Source organism: Siniperca chuatsi, linkage group LG12 (assembly GCF_020085105.1).
Source record: "Siniperca chuatsi isolate FFG_IHB_CAS linkage group LG12, ASM2008510v1, whole genome shotgun sequence".
In the NCBI taxonomy this organism is placed as follows: Eukaryota; Metazoa; Chordata; class Actinopteri; order Centrarchiformes; family Sinipercidae; genus Siniperca; species Siniperca chuatsi.
The window spans coordinates 11,618,674-11,639,203 of NC_058053.1; the positions used below are offsets into that span (position 1 = coordinate 11,618,674).

General features: G+C 40.2%; 1 protein-coding gene across 2 annotated transcripts in view; it reads right to left on the minus strand.

Annotated features, from left to right (window-relative positions):
* LOC122885592 (receptor tyrosine-protein kinase erbB-4-like) overlaps positions 1–20,530 on the minus strand; it is a 329,729-nt gene that overhangs the window by 190,981 nt on the left and 118,218 nt on the right. The window lies entirely within an intron of this gene.

Below are 20,530 nucleotides of genomic sequence, written 5' to 3' on the forward strand. Positions count from 1 at the left end.
GCTAGAGAGCTCTTACAGCTCAGGCAACTACAGCAAGAACCTCACTGCTGACTTTGGTGGTGTGGCTCACAGTGTGAACACAGTTAGATAAATGGTAGAAAAGGGTTACCAGTACATTATGCTTTGGATCATCTTTACTAAACATGGTTTATCATGACTTTAGGAGGTCAGTGTGAAGACAATAGAGTTTTGTTTGTGTTTGCAGGCACATTATACATACAGTGAATGTATGTGTGTGCCTGTACATGTATCTGCACGTGTGCATTCGAGGCTATACATGTGATTACTGTATTTCATGGCAAAACCACCTGACTTTCCTTGAGCTTCAGGCAGAGTTTCTCCAATCACAGACAGTTTTAAAGTTTCCCAGGAGGCTTTGCCTTTGCTCCTACAGTCTCAGAAGATTCCTGCTAACACAAGGTGGAGTGAAATTTATGCTCTTTATATGCTAATAGTAGAAACAGTAAACCCCGGAGGTGGTTCGTATCCCAGTAGTCTGCTAAAGAGGGACGGTAGATAGGCTGTGCACTGGGGTCAAATGAACAGCTCACATCTTAAATTTGTGCGTATGTGTGTGTGTGACAGTGTTGGATGTGTGTGAAAGGGAGAGAACATTTGGTGCATGTGCGTCTGTGCGGTGGCCTTGAGCTTTTCTGTTTCCAGCAACATGCTGATGAAGTTGACTGGACCTCAGGGGGTGATCAGTAAAATAAACACACACACACACACACACACACACACACACACACACACACACACACACACACACATCCTTGTACTTCTATCTTGTAAATTTGTACAAAATGTCTTGACTTTGACATCAGAGATCATGATTTGCATTCTATCTCCAACCAGTAGTCAACATTGGTTTCTTTTAACCATGACCACCATTTTTTCTTAACCATGTACTATGTAGAGGTGTATCCGATCTTGCATGTGTGTGTTCTGTTAAGCAGTACTAAATTCAGGTTACACAGACACACTACAAAAATCTGCACCTTTCCTTTTTAGCTCCATTTTACTTCACCTAGCAAGGTCTTGGTCAGCTATTAGTAGAATTTAGTCTAAATTCCATGATCGTTTGTGAAGCTTGACTTAACATGCGCAGTAAACTGTAAAAGAGTTCTAATGTTGATATCTGGTGGAAGTGAGGTTCTGAAGTTCTTACACTGCACTGCTGTGGTATTTTTATATTGTAAATGTATATATCATTGTCAATTGTAACACTGCAATAAGTAATAATTATATACAAGATTATGATTCAAGTAATTTAACATTAGTGCTACCACATTAGTGCTATTATTTCTCAGAATGACAACAATTTCTCATTTCCTGATGAAAACTAATGATGATGATTTCTTTGTGCAGAAAAAACAATCCAACATGTGACCAAATCTAATGGGTGGCACACAATGTAAAATGCAGTGTTCAACCCAGAGGCCAGCGCTCTCACAAATGGTGTCATTTCTTTACAGAAACTACACAGAAATTGATACTGTGGAGAGTCATCGATACTAAAATATTACATGCACAACCTTTAACATCTGACTCTACCTTTGACTCCTCTCATCTCATGTCAGTTTTGACCCCTATTTTTCCATCTCCCCTGAATTTTGATCTTTTTCATTTCAGATTTTGTGCACGACTTCCTTTATACTCTCAACCATACCCACTATAGTATGAATCACAATCAGTTCAGTGGGTCAGATATTTAACAAGGGTGAACCTGCAAATTGCTGCTAGAAAGACTCATTTTTAAAATATTAGGTATTCTATAGCTGTCCCCTTTGGGAGGTATTTGTTTTCTTAAAGCATCAAAAAGTGGCTGAAGAAGGGGTGGATATGTATTCATTGTGTAAAAAAGGTGATATGTTGTTTAAACACAAGTTAACTGTATTCAGGAAAAGTCAGCTTGGCTCCATGCACTTTCCCTACAACATCTTCACTTTCATACACAGTCACATTCACAGCAGGATTTATATATCTTCTACTGTTGGCCACTGAGCAGCTCCACCGGGGTAGTTGTGTGTTAAGCACACTGCTGAAAGGCTCCTCAAGGGTAGTTGGTGAGGAGTCGGAGAGTGTAACTCACATACTTTCCTCACAAACCTTTTCCACCAAGTCTGTTGATAGGAACCACTGGCCTTCCACATGCAAACTTGCCTCTGGGCTTCCACCACTTTCTTTTCCCCCTTTCCATCCCTTTCTCTCTCTCTGTCCTTCTCAATACAGGCCCAGGTATTGGGATCCATCCTAGACTCCATTCTAGGAGTGAGTGAAATCCTTTCTGAAAGTTTTTCTTTTTTACGCTGCATCTGGGACGACATTCTATCAGTTAAGGCAGCGGGCCAGTCAAAATGTTGCCTCACATCCTTCATACCTCCAGCGCATACCGGTTTCCAGTGTGTGGTCCTACCCATGAATCTTAATCTTGTACCCAAACAGTTGCCATCAATTATCCTGGCTGCTACTGCTAACTCTTCCCCTGCGTCCCATTTTTCCCCATTAAAAAACCCTTTTTTTCCCTCCTCGCTGCGACAGAATTGCCTCGCTCGCTTGCTCTGGAAATGATTTCTCAGCAGGCTTGTGGACCTAGTGCTTTCCACAGGTGGAAGGTAGGAATAGATGCATGTCTGTATTTCTGTGTTTATTGTATATGTGTGTGCAAGTATATATATTTCCGTGCGTGAGTTGATTGTGCAGTGGGTCGTTATCAATGGTTTATCCTAGTCAATTTCCTTGCAAGAAAATGTTTGGGAGCAGGAGGCTCACCAGGCAGGAGAGCTCAGCATGCTTAAGACAGAAAATAAAATAAATTTTAAATCATACAGATTCAAAAGAAGCAAATTCAAAGACTATCCATATCGTTAACCCATTTAATTGTGACAAAATGTATTTGTCACAATTTATCTCTTTTTAATTTATAAAGTTATTTGAAGAACAGTTCTGGTTAGGCAAAGAAACGCCCAAAGTTTATAAAATAGAACATGTTTGAGAACAGAGCGTGATTTTGTTTAGTTCTTTCTGAGTGTGATGTTTGCTTCTTAGCAGTGATGTCTATAGACAACAGTTGGAATTGTTTATCTTGTAAAATGCAGTGAAGAATGTAGATTGGCAAAACTGAACAGCTCCGCTACAAATGTGCGGAGCAGCATAAAACGAATCAACGGTTTACACCCACAAATGGGACAGAAAACACAGCTTTCCCAAAGAACCCACACTACTACTAATAACTGTGTACTTAAACATTACTACCTCAGCATTTCTCTAACAACAGCAACTCAGCCCAGTCTCAAGGAGAAGGGTATCACTAGGAGGAAGGTATAGGCAGCACCAAAAAACAGGTGGCTTGTGAGGAGATGTCACATCCTCTTGCATAAGAAGGCATAGCATCTAAACATGTTTAAATGCTTAATCTCCCCCTCCTGACAACAGAGGAAAATATTCAGATGAAGGTCTTCATCAGTTATACACTCCTGTTGGACTGATCTGAACTTTTAAGTTTTTAATTCTAATATTTTTTGTCACACCTAAACCACACATTTGTCATACTACAGTCAGTGTAAAAGCATTTAGAGGGAGCCCTGCTGGAATTAGACAATGAACAAAGAGTTTCTCTCATGAAGAAATAAAAAAAGAAAACTGGCTACTTGGTGCAACACAAATTCACTATAATCATTTTGCATCTAGAATACATGCCTTATTCCACAAGCATGCATCTCTGCATATCTCTCTTTTCTCAGCCTGTCAGATAGTGACATGCTTTGTCATTCAGGAGACTGCATGTTACATACAACAGATATGTCTGAAGCTGTCAGCACGGTAAGATAATTTATTCCATTAAACCATTGGAACACACTGACGAGCAGACAGGCTGAATGTTTATGTGTGAGACATCAACATGACAAGAAGACACTGCTGGAGGCATTTCTTTGTCTGATTGCATTACTGTTCCTCATTGGTCTTACTTGAGGTACCTCTGTTGTTAAAACAGTCTATAATGAGATTTACAATGGGGTTTATGATGGGATTCTAATTGATTTTTAAAAAATATTTGGATTTGGAATATATACCTTGGCCAGTGTAGCATGCCAAACTACCTCACACTTCTCAGTTAAGGTTCTGCACTATTGGTTTGAACTTCTCTGTGAGATGCATTTCAGCAAATCTAGCTACCTGGAGGCATCGCTTGCGGGCAAAGCCTATAAGAACACAGATATCCAACTTGTTAAAGGCCCAATAACCCTAAGCACAGTTTTGAAGAGCAGGCCTTCTAGGTTGGAACTATATTTGAATGTGCATGTTTTTATTTACAAAACCTTTTTAGTGCTTTCAAGCACAGGTTAGCTATACTTTGGTCTTGGTATCAAAACTAGACAGAGAATGAAAAGTCTTAAAAAAGTCTAAACACTTAGAAGTACAGCAGAGTGTAGCCTCCGCAAATTATCTTCCAAAGTAGAACCACTCTATTAAAAATTACAGAAAGTAAAAATACTCAGTCACATAATGCTGAGGGAGAGCGCCAAAATTAAAGTATTAATATGTAGTTGATGTGCCCTTGGACTCCTCCATGCAGACCAAGAAGATACTTGGCAATTACACATATTAAGTAAAATATCTTCATAACTGAAATTTCTGCATTTTCAACAAATTATGGTTACAGTTGCTACCGTTGCAGCCCTGTACGTTATTTTTAAGAGTAGATAAAATGTTGTTTGCTGCACTTTTAGAAATACTTTTTCCGCCATTGACAGCTCATAGTAGAGAGTGACAGAAAACATAGGGAGAGAAACAGAGAGAGGTTTGACATGCAACAAAGATCTCTGGCCAGATTTCAACTGAAACGTTTGTGGTATGTGTCTTAAACTGCTTATGCATCTTAAGACATGCGGTTAATTGTGCATATTTATTGCACCACACACTCTGTGAGGAGCTGATTGTGATTCTGCTGTCCTTGTCACCTTGCATTCCTTTTAATTTGCAGCAGGACCACCCTTTTCATCACGCCCCCAGATCGATTATAATTTGTTTTAAGGCTTAGCGGATGAATGTAAATAGCCAAGCGCTGGCGCTTAAAAAGATATAAGCTAACACACAGGCAATCAGCTGGGATGCAGATAGTGAATTCAGTGTTGCTTGTAATCTATGTTCTTATTAGAGGAGAGAGCAAATACATCTTGTAATACAATATCAGACTCAGCAATAAATTACCGAGTGGCAGCAGCTGCAGTGGTCAGGCAAAATGTCATTGTGAGTCATTCGTGTGTGTGTGTTTACATACATGTATGCTGCTGTATACAGTATGTGTTTGCAAGTGTGTTTGTTTTTAGGCACTGTATTACAACTAAGAGAAAGAGAAAGTTAGACATATTCTCATCATTAACTCAGGGCACATCCTGATCTACAATTGTTTTTCAGAACTTAGATCCCCTATTGAATATTACATAAATTACATAACATTAGTGTTGCTGAAGAAAGAGGTAACAGGGTTTCTCTTTGGAGACTTTGATTAGACTTTTGGCTCACTTGATACAAGTAAGAAATCATTAACTTTCATCACCCACTATCAGAGGTCAAAGAACATCAAGAGGTCACTGGCACATCGTTTTGTAGCCTGTAAATAATATAAATAATAAAGTCACATGTTCACACTACAAGTAGGCCTAAATAGTGAATAAGAGGAGCGGTCCAACAGAAGGCAGTGAGAATTTAATTATTTGCATCCACAACAATCTGTGCTGTTATTTTACTGTTTCTTCGATGTATTTAAATTTGTCCTTTTGTTTTTGTCATTATTTCTAATGTAGTGATTAGGTTAAAACAAGCAGCATCTGATTCTGAAATGTCAAAAACAACATATTTCTTAAGACAAACAGCTGTATTCTCCTTCTTTTATCTTCTGCTTTGACAACAGACAGTCTCTGCCTGCTTGTTTTAGGGTGTACTTGTTCCATTTCCTACTATTATTACCGCTTGCTTTTATAAAATCCCCTTGACATCACTACATGTACTGTTTTCTTGGAGGCACTTTGTGACAAACCATTTTGTGAAAGTGTGACTGGTCAGCCTTCAAAGCTGATAAGATCACAAATGCTTTCTTCAAGTCCACCTTATTCCCAGCTTCCTTTAAAAAAAAAAAGTGGTGAATGAGGTGTCCAGCTGTGAATAAACTATCCTGATCAAATTTGTGTCTGCCAATTAACAGATTGAAATATGATTTTGATGTTAGTAACTTTAAACTGAAACACATGTCCAAAATCATGTGAATAAATTATGTATATGATTATCAATTTCATAATTAAAGAATCCCTCCAAAAGAGCACTAGCCCATTTAGCCAGCATATGATGGGTTTCTGTGCCTGGTCTATTTTGTGGCATATTTTAACTAGCTATTATATAGATACAGGCCACCATGTAAACAGAGGATACAGCAGAGCGAAGGGGTGGAAATGATGAATTTTTAGAGTCCTGAAACAACAGGGTCCCTCTGCATGAACTCCATCGTCCAGTGAACTTGAACAAACAGCCCACTTCTACTCCTTCCGTACAATTTTTAATTGTTTGTACAGCTAGTGGGTAGATGCATCTTTGTTATAATGTGTACATCTGGGCAGCTCCTAAGTTATTCATTAATTGTGCTCTGATGGGCCGTTGTGTAATTGTTTCTACCACCACACTGGAAGTGGCTGGCCAAAGGAGCTTAGTATTAATTTTCCCCAGCCACAGCCAAGGGATTAGATGTGCTTTCCCCTGGCAAGGCTGTTTGGCAGCCACACTTATCTGCAGCGACTTACAAGGCTTATTGAACATTAGCATGCAATTATCTTTGATGGTCTAACTTTCCTGCTGGCTGACAAGACCCAATTATTCCATGTTAGGGCTTTTCTTAGGACATGACATGAATATCAAGGTGCAAGGAAAGCAGAAAAAAATAAAAATGTCATCTAGCTGGTGGCACACTAGAACACGTTTAAAAACCTGATTGATTTTTACATTCTTTGCGTCATTTATCATACACAGCTATGGCTTTCACAGATTGTTTTGCCTCTCAGTTGTCGATATGCTCCATAACTATATGACTGCTGTGTGCTAGGAGGAGATATCACCAGTAGTGCCAGTTGCCAGAACAGTTTGTGCCACACAGACCTTCATCAGCATATGAACATTTTAGAAATAACACCAAATTTTAGTTTAAATAGCTTCCCCAGGCTCATGGTAATTGCATTAAGGGGTGAGAAACAAGAAGGGAATCGCTCACCCATTTTCATTCTGAAAAATCATTTCATACACAGCTGTACTGAGAAATATAGCCTACTCTATACTATACTGTAGGTCTTGAAAATAAATATCAAAATTGTCTAGAATCACAAAATAAATAAAATACAGACTGATTGCAAAAATATTTCCTAGCATGAATTCCACTACTCATTCAAAGGACTTTTATAACACATTATAATACAAATTGTGGAACAATGGGCTTGTAAATATGGAATGATACATTAGACATACGGGTTACACAACAGAAAAACACATGGCCTCACACATCATATGGAAGAATAATATTCCTCAACAAACCTGGTAACAGCCAGATGTACACTTTAATGTGCTCAATTTTATTATTCTTTTTATTCATGAGATTTCCATATTATCCTTTATTGCACTTTATTGAAGCACTTTGTAAAGTCTGTTTTGGTATAAGCGCTATAAACTAAATCAGTCATTTTAGACTTTTGATGATGATCATTCTGACAATACTGTCAATGACGGCTTATAATACAAGTGTTATAAATAGCCACAGATGAGTGTAATGGTCATGAATGAGGACAGCTGCTCTGGCCTTGTTGGAGAACCTTGCCACAATCTGTGAAATTGTGTTCCTTCTTTGCCATTCTTCAGGTCTAAAGGTATTGATGTGCAAATAGGTTTCAGTGTGAACATACTGTATATACCGCCACGCAGCAAGTTGTTTATGGGCATTACTGAATCTGTTCACTTTTCCAGTTTCTGCATCTCCTGCACTCATTCCAGACTGGTTTCGGAAGCTGCTAATAGTTTTATCAGAGCTAGAGTCAGTTTTCCTTCTCCTTGATTACCTGAGAGCCCCCACATGCCTCCAATTAGAGACGACTCTACTCCCCTTTGGATCACTTAATTCCCTTGCACCTCTCCCTCGCTTTGTTTTCCATCCTCTGTCTATCACCCATTTCCTGTGATTGGCTATTGCTAACTGCCCATGTAAAGTCACCTCTCACTGAGAGAGTGTGAGAGAGATCAATACTCTCCCTCATCAGCAGTCAATATCAAGAAAGGGAGAGGAGGCAACTCTATTGATGATTGAGGAGATGTTGTCACACCTGATTTTCTCTTTATATCTTGCTCACCTGGGGCTCTGTAATAACATTGGTATTGATTCTAACTAGCCAGCACTGGCTAATTCAATAATGGCAGAGATGTAGCTGAAATCAAAGGCAATTACATTTTACTGTAGCTGCAGACATGCTGGTAATAGTTGATGTTAAAATACCTTAAACTGTGATTGATTAGAAAAACTGTGTGAGTGTGTGTTTGCATAAGTATGTTAAAATACAGTACCAGGTGTTCTGGCCAAGGCAATGACTTATCTCTTGACTGTCTGCCAGCTCATTGCATCCTCTCTTCAAACACACACATACACGCAGGTTACCTGCAAAGGTTTATGACCATTGATCCTCTCTTGCTGTAAATGGATTGGATTATTAGACTACAGTCTGGCTGTCAGCACAGAAAGCGAAAAAATCCTTTATTAACCCTGAGGTATTCCAACACCACATGTTAATTTTTTCCCTAATCTGTGTTAAATTATCATGCCTTCTGTCTTGTTCCTTGGCTGTCTTTCTCTTTCCTGTTTACACTTTACATGATCATTTGTTCTGCTATTCTAAACGTTATATTCTATTATTTCGGTTGTCTATATTTTTTTTGTTATTTAGGAATTGATACATTCTTTATGAGTCAGTCTGTGTCAGAGTATCACCTAAATGCTAAAAGTGTAACTGTAGAATGAAGGGAAGAAATATAGGCAGACAAACACAAAAACGTGGCCAAACAGAAACCAGAAAGAGGGAGAGGGACACAAACAGGTACTGAGCCACAGGTAATCAGGATTTTAGTGTTAGGTGAGTGTAATAAATATATGAAGGGGGGACTAAATGTGACTCTTAAAATCATTGATTCCTGCAGCAGTATTCCTCATCCCATCCCTTCATCCTCCAGTGGGGGCCAGTCAAAACTACAGGATGTCTTTCCAGTCTTGGCTAATAAGAGGACTTATAGGGGTAATCCTCAGTCTCGTCATTATTCTGAATTTAGTGACACAAACAGGACAGTGGTGTGTTTTTTTTTTACACTTGACACAGATCGCTTGTCAATCAAAGTGGCCAAGAACCAATTTATTGCTGTCCTCAAAATCAAAGCAATAGGTCAAATGGAAGAAGGTCAGTGTTTCTACTATTTTTAATTTGCTCTGTGAGATGAATAATTCACATTAATTGGGTATAGGATTCAATCTAGATAATCTACAGAGAAAGATAAGAAACATAACTAATCTTATTTCTTAATTCGTAACAGCAATATTACCACTGTCTGTCAACCAAAGATTAATTTCTTATGCCCCACATTAAAGTAAAAATACTAGACTACATTAGTGCCATGAACTGATAATAAGTGAAGCAAAGGGTCTGTTGATGTCATCTGAAGCACAATCTCACTAACATAAACACCAGCCAAAGAAACAGTTGTTCAGCAGAGGGTAAAAATCAGTATCTTTCAGAAAACTTTGTCACAATTGTAGCCGTCAGGTGCACAGAATGAGCAGAATGAGCAGAATTGGCCTGGCAGACTGTGTAAGGCAAACACAGACACGCAATGATGCAAGACAAAGAGCTTGTTGAGCAATAACTGCACTACAGCACGTACAAGTTATGCTTCCTGACACATAAATTTGATTTTAATGAACAACAAAGTCACAAAGAATGAAGCTCAAAAAGCCTGTTTCCATCAGCGTCCATCTGCAGAGCTAGGCTAATGAAGTGCCTGGCACATAGCACCTGGGCAGGGAGAGGAGGATGAGTGCATTTAGTCTGATATAAACATGCAGCCTTCTCTCCAAACCGCATGTATACATTCAGTGAATGCATGCATATGCATCAGAACAGCATGTTATCTGTCTTGTATGTAAAGTGCTGCATGCGGCTTTGGAAGAAAATGGCAAGTGGCATAAAGTGTGATTTCAGTTTGAGCTATCCAAAACTATATTTCCCCAAAGATCATCAGTCCGGAGTTTGTGGTTGTGCTATAAGTGTAGGTAAGAGATTGCAGAACATTTCTTTGGATGAAAGTATTCCCGTTATCCAAGAAGAAGCAAATGGTGACTAGAATATGGACTGCTTTTTTCAGCTACACTAGCAGCAGGGCTCAAGGGATGGCAATGATGACACTTTGGGCCAGACAGAAATATCTCAACAACTAGTGGAAAGATGGGTTTGGCCCTGACTTTTCCTTGAGTGCCATCATCACATCAAAATTTCAATTTGTTCAATATTTTGATAAGCCAAAGTAATGACATTCCCATTAGCCTCAGCTGTACCTTGTGTATTTGATAATTAGCAAAAAGAAGTAAGCAATCTAAAGTAAGCAATGCTAAACTAAGATGATGGAAATGGTCACGTTAGCATGCTGAGGATAGCATTTAGCTCGAAACACTGGTGTGCCTGAGTACAGGCTCACAGAGCAGCTAGCATGGCTGTAGACTCTTAGTCTTGGTCCATTAACACTAGCAGAATAAAGGATGCATTTGCACATTTTGAGTGACAAGTAACAACAGTCTTACAATACTTCCATAATACTTGATATAAACCCAAACTGATAAACAATCAGCTCATTTCAATTATTGTTAGGTTTTTACTTCATGGAAAAAGGGACCAGGTGGGCAGAATCCTCCTCAGGTTGAAATGACTGATTAAATGAGATTGATGAAGAAAAAGGGGGAGTGAAGGAACAAGAGGGAGAAGTGAAGCCAAACTACTCAGACGAATCAGCCAAGTCAGCCCAGCCAAGCTGTAAGAGGCTGAGTAGTGCTTTGTTCAGTGTAACAGAGCCCACTCTAACATTCTTGCATGGGATTGTGTGTGTGTGTGTGTGTGTGCGTGTGTGGTGACGTGGGATTATCAGCTCTGACTTTCAGCTAAGACTGTCAGCCCTTACTCACACATGCACAAGCAAGCAGACACACACATACATGCTCCTGTCTCATAAAAACACACCATCCACCTGTCACACAGTCTCTAACTCTCAACAGTATCTTGCTCTCTCTCACACACACACATATGGACACTTGTCTGTTTTGTGTCTGCCTCACCCACTCACGTGACCAACACCCACACACATATCATGAACACAAAACTCAACAAGATGCTCAAGTACTGTATGCATTCACCGAAAGTGACAGCTTTTCCGAACATAGAGCGAGTTAAATCCTTGCGTTCTAGACAGCAGCTTGCAGATTTATGATAGATTACATCTCTCACACAGATGATGCAGTAATACACACCAGCTAAGAAATCTGTTTTATCTAAGTGCTGTGGCATGCCAAACTGGCCTAGATTGTGCCTCTGTGACCATTTAGCCCACTTTACTAAACATTTTAAATGGCTATAACTGCACATTCTAATTAGGCCTATCTATAAACTAATGGATGTGCTCAATGAAATATAGCCACAGTCATAGCAAATCTTTACTGAAGAAAAATAGTTTTTATTCAAAACAAAGTAAAAACAGCCAGGATGCCTCATTGCAATAAGGGCACATATTTGACATGGAAGGGCTGTTGCATTCAGATAGTGAACCAAAAGCCATTGCATTATGATTTGCAAATAAGTACAAGCTTTGTGTCTTCTGACACCTGTGTTTGTGGACTTAAAATTGAAAGGGAAAGGTCTAGAAAATCTCAAATACACCTCAACTTCCCACATAAAGATGTGCTCAGACATGTAGTAGAAAGAGATGCCCACACCACCCCGATACCAGACCTAAAATGAGTTGGAAAAAAGCCCAGCAGACTGTGACGTCGTGCTTCAATAAAGCTGCTATGGACAGACCGTCAGAGCAGTCAGCATAGTACAAGACTTAGGGATGTGTACCAGATTATGTGAAATGCTAGACTTTAAATGACACTGGCACATTCTTTACCTGAACCTCAAAATGCCCAGTATGCTTAATCAATACTTTTTTCTTTCCAAATTTAGTTAAAACTAAAACTGAAAATAAATTCCTAAAATTAAAACAAACGGAAAATGTCCAGAAAAAACTTCAGAAGAAAACTACACTGAAAATAAAACTTGGAACTATAATAATCGTGTTGAGGACAAAAGGATATTCTACCACGGATGCAGGATTTTCAGAGCTGAAGATGGCAGGAGATTGTACTGTATATTTTACATGCATGAAGCAGAGAGTGGAAAGCCTTCTGATCAGAAGTGGTGGTGTATAACTGTGGGTGTGGTGTTTGATTATGTGGCCGTTCAGAGCAAAGCTGTCATGTTGCTTTCCCATTTAGATCGCATCTCCTCAGGGGGAAACACTTGTTCGTGCGTCTGCCGCATACAGTCACGGCATGGCAACCTCGATCTCATCAAAGAGATGGGCAAAGAGGAAAGAGAGAAAGAAACGGCTGTTTGTAGCAAGTGTATGACTGCGTTTGTGGTGTGTTCATGCTCTTTTTTTCCTGTCCTTATGTGTGCTGATGCATACTTTTTCTGTGTTCTCTTACAATATGTCTGTGAGTGTGTGAACAATGAATATTTTATGTAACCAACTGGTAGTGTATGATTGCAAATACATCATGTTTCCATCCTTTCGGCACTGCTTTGATGAAGCCAGCTCCTTCATTTTTTTAGACAGTGTTGTAAAGTTCAGGTACACGCCACGAAAAGTATTGACCTTTCTGCCCGAATGCCGTCAGAATTGATAATCAAGGAATTAAGTGAATTAGAGGCTGGCAAGGGCATTTAGAAAGGGTGAGGGATGGATATGTGAGAGGGACTGTAATGAAGTCAATGGCGCGAGAGTAATGCCCCATCACCCGGCACCGACAGCACCCCCCGCCACACCTCCCCGCTCCTCCCACCCTGCTGCAATACCTCTGGGCATCGGGGCAGAAGATATTAAAAAACAGTGGCACATCCTTTTCAAGGGCGATTAGACATTTCTCCCCTTTGGTCTCCTTATTTACAGATTGCCACAGACTCCGCTCAGATGGCTCAGGAGCAATATTTTGCAAGCTAACATTCATATCAAAACCTTGTTTACTTCTGTTTTTGCCACAAACAAAAAGGCTTCCCTGCCTTCATAAGCTAGCACTGAGCCAACATTAAAGCCTGTAAGATGGCATCTGCCTCGGACAACCATATGCTAATTGATGATAATAATCAATGATAAACCCCAGAAACCTGATAAAGCTGCTCTGCAACATGCTGAGCTATGTGAGTGGTACACGTCAATGCCAATTTACAGTGAAGCTTTAGCTACCTGCAAAGCATAATCATTCCTATTACTGTAAAACCTGCCATTTTACTTTGAAAGTCTCTTTGTTACATCCAGTGCCAACTTTCTAAAGTGCTCTCAGAAGTATCAGAGAAGTGTATGCGGTCGATATTAACGCTAAGAGACTAAATGAGCAGGTGTGTTAGGAGGATAATGCAGGATGGAAGATAATATATCTCAACTTTGCGCCTAACTGCCCAAATGGCACAAGATATTTCTGAATTTGTCACTTGGAAACTTAAATGTAAAAGAAAAATAAATCTCATTCGTTGACAGAGTGGATTGAGCCCAGAGGAATATGTTTTTCAGTGTCACGACAAACTGTGAAGAGGAGAGAAGATGAGATGAGAGAAGAGAGGAGAGAAGAGTGAACACATGCATATGCAACCACATGCACTTGAAAAAAAAAGCATCCATACTGATCGATTGTTTCTATTTAGATAATGAGGTTCAGTTTTAAACTTGATAAGCTCAACACAGAGGACATCTGGGCCTGATGTAGCTATCCCCATCCCACATTTGTTTTAGGCTCCATTACACACTCTGCAGAGGACCTGCCTTGCAAGCTGAAACTCGGGATGCTGCAACAACCACAATGCCCTGCAGCAACCACTGCTCTACAGTAGTCTTCTCAACAGAAGTAGTCGTATGCTGACAACCAGGATGGGCAGAGTGTGAGCAATAAAAAGAGACCTGACTCCCACCCACATGCATTGTCAGTCTGTATAGTCCAGGACATGATGCGTTCTTTTTTGTACAGTTTTGAACAAAGTCTTGGGAGGTCTTGTTCGAGCTGTCGGTGTAACTGAGGATGAGAAAGCAGTGCAGTGATGTGAATTTCTTCTTCCCTTTTCTGTCTGTGCACTGATGTACCTCACCATGACATTTTCCTGTCTGTACCAGATTTGAGAAAGCGACTGGCTACCTCAGGCTAACTTTGCACCACTGTTCATCTGACTCATGACATACAGTAGTAGGCAAAGGGCACTTGTGGCCACAAGTGAGGCCAACAAAACTGAACAGACTTCCAGAGAACAGAGTGACAGGGTCATTGAATTACTTGTATCTATTCTATGGGGTGGCATGTTGACTTTCCCTGTTCAGTGAGTAAAAGTTACATTTGTAGCCTTGAAGGAATACTGCACCCAAATATGTGTTGCGTATCAAAGAGACAGCCCCTGTAGACTTGAAAAGTGGCTCTGAAAAGTAGTAGTCAGTGAGTCCACACTGTCCCGAGCCACCGTCCAAGCATACAGGAGTTGTTTGTTCCCCATAGGTTTTGGGTGAGTATGTATGTTGATGGGATGTCGCATGGACTAAAGCTTACTTTTTGTGAGTTGTTTAACTGTTTCTCTAACAACAAGTCGCAGTAAACTTAAAGTTCTGTGGTCAGATTGACTTGGGTTGGATAGTTACAGCAGCACACCAGGCAGCCTCTCCAAGTTCAGTTCAATCAAAAAAAAGGCAGATGAAAGGGCTTTTGTCCTTGTACTTTGGTCTAAAATCAAAGCTTCACTGTCGTCTTTGGCAGAGATTTATCTCATAATCACTTGAAAGCTTGCTTGTATTCTTTTAACTACCAAAAGTAACCTTCTGGAGCCAGAAGAAGCAACACTGTATGTAGAAAGAAAGACGCTTGGAGGGTGGGAGCACCGCCTGTTAAGCCACCTTCTGCCATACAAAACTTTATCTTTCTCTAATTTATTTTTGACTATATTCACTCAACAAACTTGGAACGTGTTTACAGAAATCAAAAAAATGTCCCAAGGAGTTAAAAGAAAAAATAGAGAATGTGATGATGATGATTCAGCTCCCCCTATGTTGTTCTCTCCCTGTTTCTTTCTCTCTGACTCTCTCTCTCTTCTATGACTGGCCCTTTCTCCATCTAATTAGATTTGTCTGTAACCTCACTGTCCCTGCTCCGCTTTCAGTTTTCTTTGTCTAGCAGTAACGCTCGATCCCATGTACCACAGCTCACTTTGCAAATGGGATTTCAACCCACCACATGGAATTTTTTTCAACTTCTTTCTAAAACAAGCCTACTTTCATACAATGGAAACTAACATGGGGTAGGAAGCGGGCCGTTTGAGGAGTGCAGAGAGGCCTGCATAGCGTTGGTGTTAGAAAATATATAAATAAAAAATCATGCTATGCTTCCATTATGACTGGGCTCTTTAGAGGACTTGTGTAACAGCTGGGAGTAAAGGGAGAATCTGTCAATGAATCCCCATTTGGTTCTTCTTTTCTAGTGCCTCTGAAGGCCTTCTCCTTCATCTCTCTGACTGATGTATTTTTAAGCAAAGTCTAAAGCTGACATGAAAATGAGCGCTGGTCTGCTCACAGTGTTCAAACAGTGAGGTACTGCGTTTCTTGAGATGAGTGTCTATAAAGCCCCTGAGCTCTCATAGACTGACCATGTCCTCCTCCTTCCACCTAAATATCTTGGTCCTCACACCATTTCCCTTTTCCCTTTTCAACCATTTTAAGGGGCAGACACATTACAATGATGATAAAGGCAGAAGTAGTCTTGGATGGATGTCTGCTTCTGTTTTGGTCACATGCAAGGGTTGCCTTGTGGTGCGACAATACCCGCCATCAAGTGCATTGTCTTCTGTTTTTACTCGGTTGTTCAATATGTGCTCTTTTCTGACTGTCATGACAGTGGAAATACTCATGTGGTGAGTGTCTAGTCTTTGTAAAATAATATTCCCAGCTTTAGGGATCTTGCTTTGCTCAAGTCATTTGATGGATGGATGTTGAAGCAGGGTCTACCCCCATTATCCCATACATTTCTTATTCAGCAGCACAACAAAATAAAACCATGCTTATAAATTGCCCATCACTTAAAAAACAAGTTATTTCTCATCCATTTAAAGTGTCCTGTCTCTGTATACTGAACTAAGCACCAGATGACTATAGGTGACAGGTGTATCCTTAAAAAAAACATGTCATCATACACAAAAATGATGTAACGTGGGGTCAGTGCACTGTGTGAAGTGCACTGACGAAAAGGAATCTTAATATGTTACAAAATGAACAAAAGAGGGAAATATCTAATGTTGGTAAGTCCAGCTTCTCTGAAGAGTGCTGTCTCATTGCTGGTAAAGAGACAGCTTTGTGTTTTGATCTTTTAAGGTTTTATTTGACATTTGCTGTGGGCAGAAAAGTGTCCATACATGATTGCAGAGTTTCATGTGGACAAATGGGCTGAAGCTGTTTTCTCTTAATTTGTAGGGATGGGAAACGCCCCTGTTTTTAAGTCTTAACACACAAGACCAAAGTTGCCAATTCCTACAATGACTCCACAATGATGACAGTGTTAATGCAAAGTGTGAAGCTGTATATATAGACTATAAGTAAAGCTTATCAATTTAAGGAATAAAATATGCATGCGCTTTGGATGCTGATTGAGATCGCTTGTCCTCAGTCATGTGGCTTTCTGTTTATTTTTAAAAGCTGCTTTTTGCCACTGATTCATAGACCGCCTGGAGTCAAACCCCAGTATCTCACCAGCCCACCAGGAGCCTTAAATGAGTGCATTTCCCCATCCACCTTGCTCTTCTTCTCATTCCATCTCTCATCCACTTACTGTAAGCAGGGGTGATAAGATTGTGGGTGAAAGGGCCTGCCAGTGGCCACTGATCCCATTACTAAACCCGTTTTCCCTTTGCTCAGGTCAACTGCCTGTAGCAAGTGATGCAGGAAAAGCAGAGGGAGAGTGTGTATGTGTTTTGCGCATTCATGTGTGTATTTGAGGAAACACACAGGCTGATGTCAGTGTGTATACAAAACATGGTTGTTTGTGTGCTCCAAAGATTAATGGGCTGTTGAGGTCCACCTTTGGTCGAGGTTAACATTAGAGAGCAGACCACATATTATTATTGAAGCACTCCTGGCCAATATAACAACCCCTGTGTGTCGAGACACTGTTTTCTCATTCTGGTGATGGACTCTGCTGGCCCTCCTTTGATACGTTTAAGAGACGGAGTGAGAGAGAGAAACGATGGAAACATAGAGATACAAAGAGAGAAATATTGACCAGCAGGCACAAAGACAAAGAGCAATAAAGGGCAAGAAACTGAGACTGAGTGAGAATCAAAGAGCGATAGAAAAAGAGGAAAACAGAATGACAGAGAGGAATGTCAATAGAGTCCACCCCAAACCCGTAATTTGTCTACTGAATGTAGCTAAGGAATTATAAATCTATCACGGCAAGGCAATGCTGAAACCAGCAGGATGCCACCAACACATAATGAACTGCCTATGGTAATGGAGACAGAGGCACAACCAATGTTCCGTATAAGAGTCACATTCATCCCCACTTCCCCCCCACCTGGTTTTGGCACCAAAACGAAACATTTCCCCAGTCAATTTCTGGGCCTCGAGGTGACAAAACTGTCCCTATTGTTCTGGCATTCAATGGTCTTTACTCAACACGCGCTTTGGGAAATGTTGTGGTTGAATGTGCCTTTATGTTGTTGGATGTCAACAGGGAGAACACAGACAAGGAGATTTAAGGAGAGTTTGAGGTAGCCGTAAAAGACAAGTATTGCAGAATGGTGGTGATTTCATTTTAGCGCAGTGCATTTAAGTTACTTGAAAAATACATCTATCTTTGGCAGCTTGATTTCTCACTGATGGACAGTGCACACACCCTGTACACGTGCTCACACAAACATATTCACACTCCAATCTACTGTTCTTTTGGCCAGGAGGGGAGGATATGTTGCCAACATATAATTCTCCTCCCTCCGCTCTCCTCTCCTCCATATCTATGTGGAATGCTTTTGAAGATGATAAACTGCTATTTTTTGATTTGCCCTCTGCAAGACTTCTTCTATCTCACAGCTTTCTCTGGTCCAGTTAGACCAGCCATCACATCCACGCATGTAGAGAAGTGCAGCCAAGACTCTGGCTTCAGGCGCTGTTGCTGGCTCTCCAACTAGCAACCAGGCTGTCAGGCTTGACACTGTCAGAGCCCCATTCACTGTATCTTTACTTCATCCGCTATCACTGTGAGGAAAAAAAGGCTAAGGATGGTGGTCAGGGAAAAAGTCAAGGCTAGTAGATGTAATTTAGCCAGATATTTTGCATGTACTAGTTTCCTGTGGCGTTCATCTAAATTGGACTCATCTTTGTAATTTTTCCTCCAAATCTAAATCCTGCAACATTACCACTAAAAATAAGAGCATGTTTCCTCATTCTCCTGAGCCCAATAAAAATACAAGGCAAAAGCAAACATGTCATCATGCCCAGAAACCTCTTCCCTCACTTGGGCCGAATAAGCTTGAAAATACTGCAGGGAAGTGGAGATTGCAGTCTCCTGGTCATACATCTAAATCCATACAGGGGTGTCAAGTATTTTTGTGAGTAGCTTGAGCAACAAAAACATTTTGTCATGTTGTAATCATGTTTATGAATGAAGTGTATCATAGTAGCAGTAGTAGAAGTAATTGGATGGTAACACATTCTGTCAACAAACTAACTAATCAAATTGATATTTATAAAGAAGGCAAAAGCTTTTGCAGCATTATTTACAGATTTTGTTTACTGAAAAACAATTTCACACATTTTGTATATTGATTCCCAACTGCAGTATTAGCATTTGTAGCCCCAGGCAAGCACAACAATGCCTTAAGAAAGAGTCCACTCCCACAGACAGGACAAGCAAACAAATAACACTTACTTGTTGTTCCATTGTGTGTTTAAATGTGAGGCAGTAAGTGAGCATGTGTGTGTGTATGTGTGTGTGTGTGAGTGAGTGAGACAGCCAGAGAGAAATTCTGTGTATGTCTGTGGGATTTGTCTATGTATGTGTGTAGTGTATGTGTATGTGAGTGGATGTTTGTGCAGGTTATAGAGAATATAAAATAAAAAAATGTGTAGAGGAGAAAAGGACAAAAAAGTGAGTGTGCAGGCATCAGTGTGTATGTGTGTATAGCTACACTAAATTACCAGTTTATCAGTACTGTACTGCCTATTGCAATGCAGTAGGTTGAGTTTTTGTTGACACTGTGTGAGGGAGGTGTTGATTCAACTATAATGTTATGCTGTAGCCAAAAGCATGAGACAAAAAGTATACAGGAAATTGGCTTATGTAGCCAACTACTTATGTGGCCATCCTTTACTATCACTAGCCTGTAGTGATAAATGAAAGGCTGAAAAGTCAGTTTTTCTGTCTGCAGGCTGACTTCATGGCCTGCTTCTTCATCACCTGTGGAGTCACTATACTGTAGATGCTGGTTAGCTCAGCCAAAGGCTGGATAGAGTAGATGCCTTTCAATGGTAAAGCGCTCATGGAGTGACAAATGTTGGGCAGAAACTTGACCAGCTGACAATGAATACAAAGTTGTATATTATAGTTTTAAAATAGTTCTGCCAAACTGGTGAGTAATCTTTCCTGCAATCTTAAGAACTCCATTTCTCTCTTTTAACCGGTTAACACTGTTCCACACAAGCATCCGTATAAACACACGAGAGCTGCACTGGCTTTATATTAGACTCTTCATCCTAGAACAGTTAAAACAACCACCATTTCCTACTCTAAAAAAGCTTCTAATTAGCAGGTAAAATATTCACTTGTTTTGTGCACTTCACTGTACTGTATGTGTGTGGGACAGAGGAGGAGGGTGAGGGAGAAAGACATAGCTAGAGCATATGTCATGTCTAGCACAAATATTTCTATAGAATATGTATGTGCTTGTACATATGCAATGAAGGGAAATTCACTACATACACATACTACATACAACTGGTGCAGAAAGAAGCACAATGACATTTCGTGGTGGTTCCACTAAACTTAATCGTCTTCAGTGATAAAAATCTGAATGCATAGTTCCATATGTACATTAATTTGGGCAAGGACAGACAGGCCAGGAAATTCTGTGCGGGATTAAGGTGTCAAAATCATAGTGAAAGACAACATCATCATTGTCAGGCTTCTGGAGCAAGC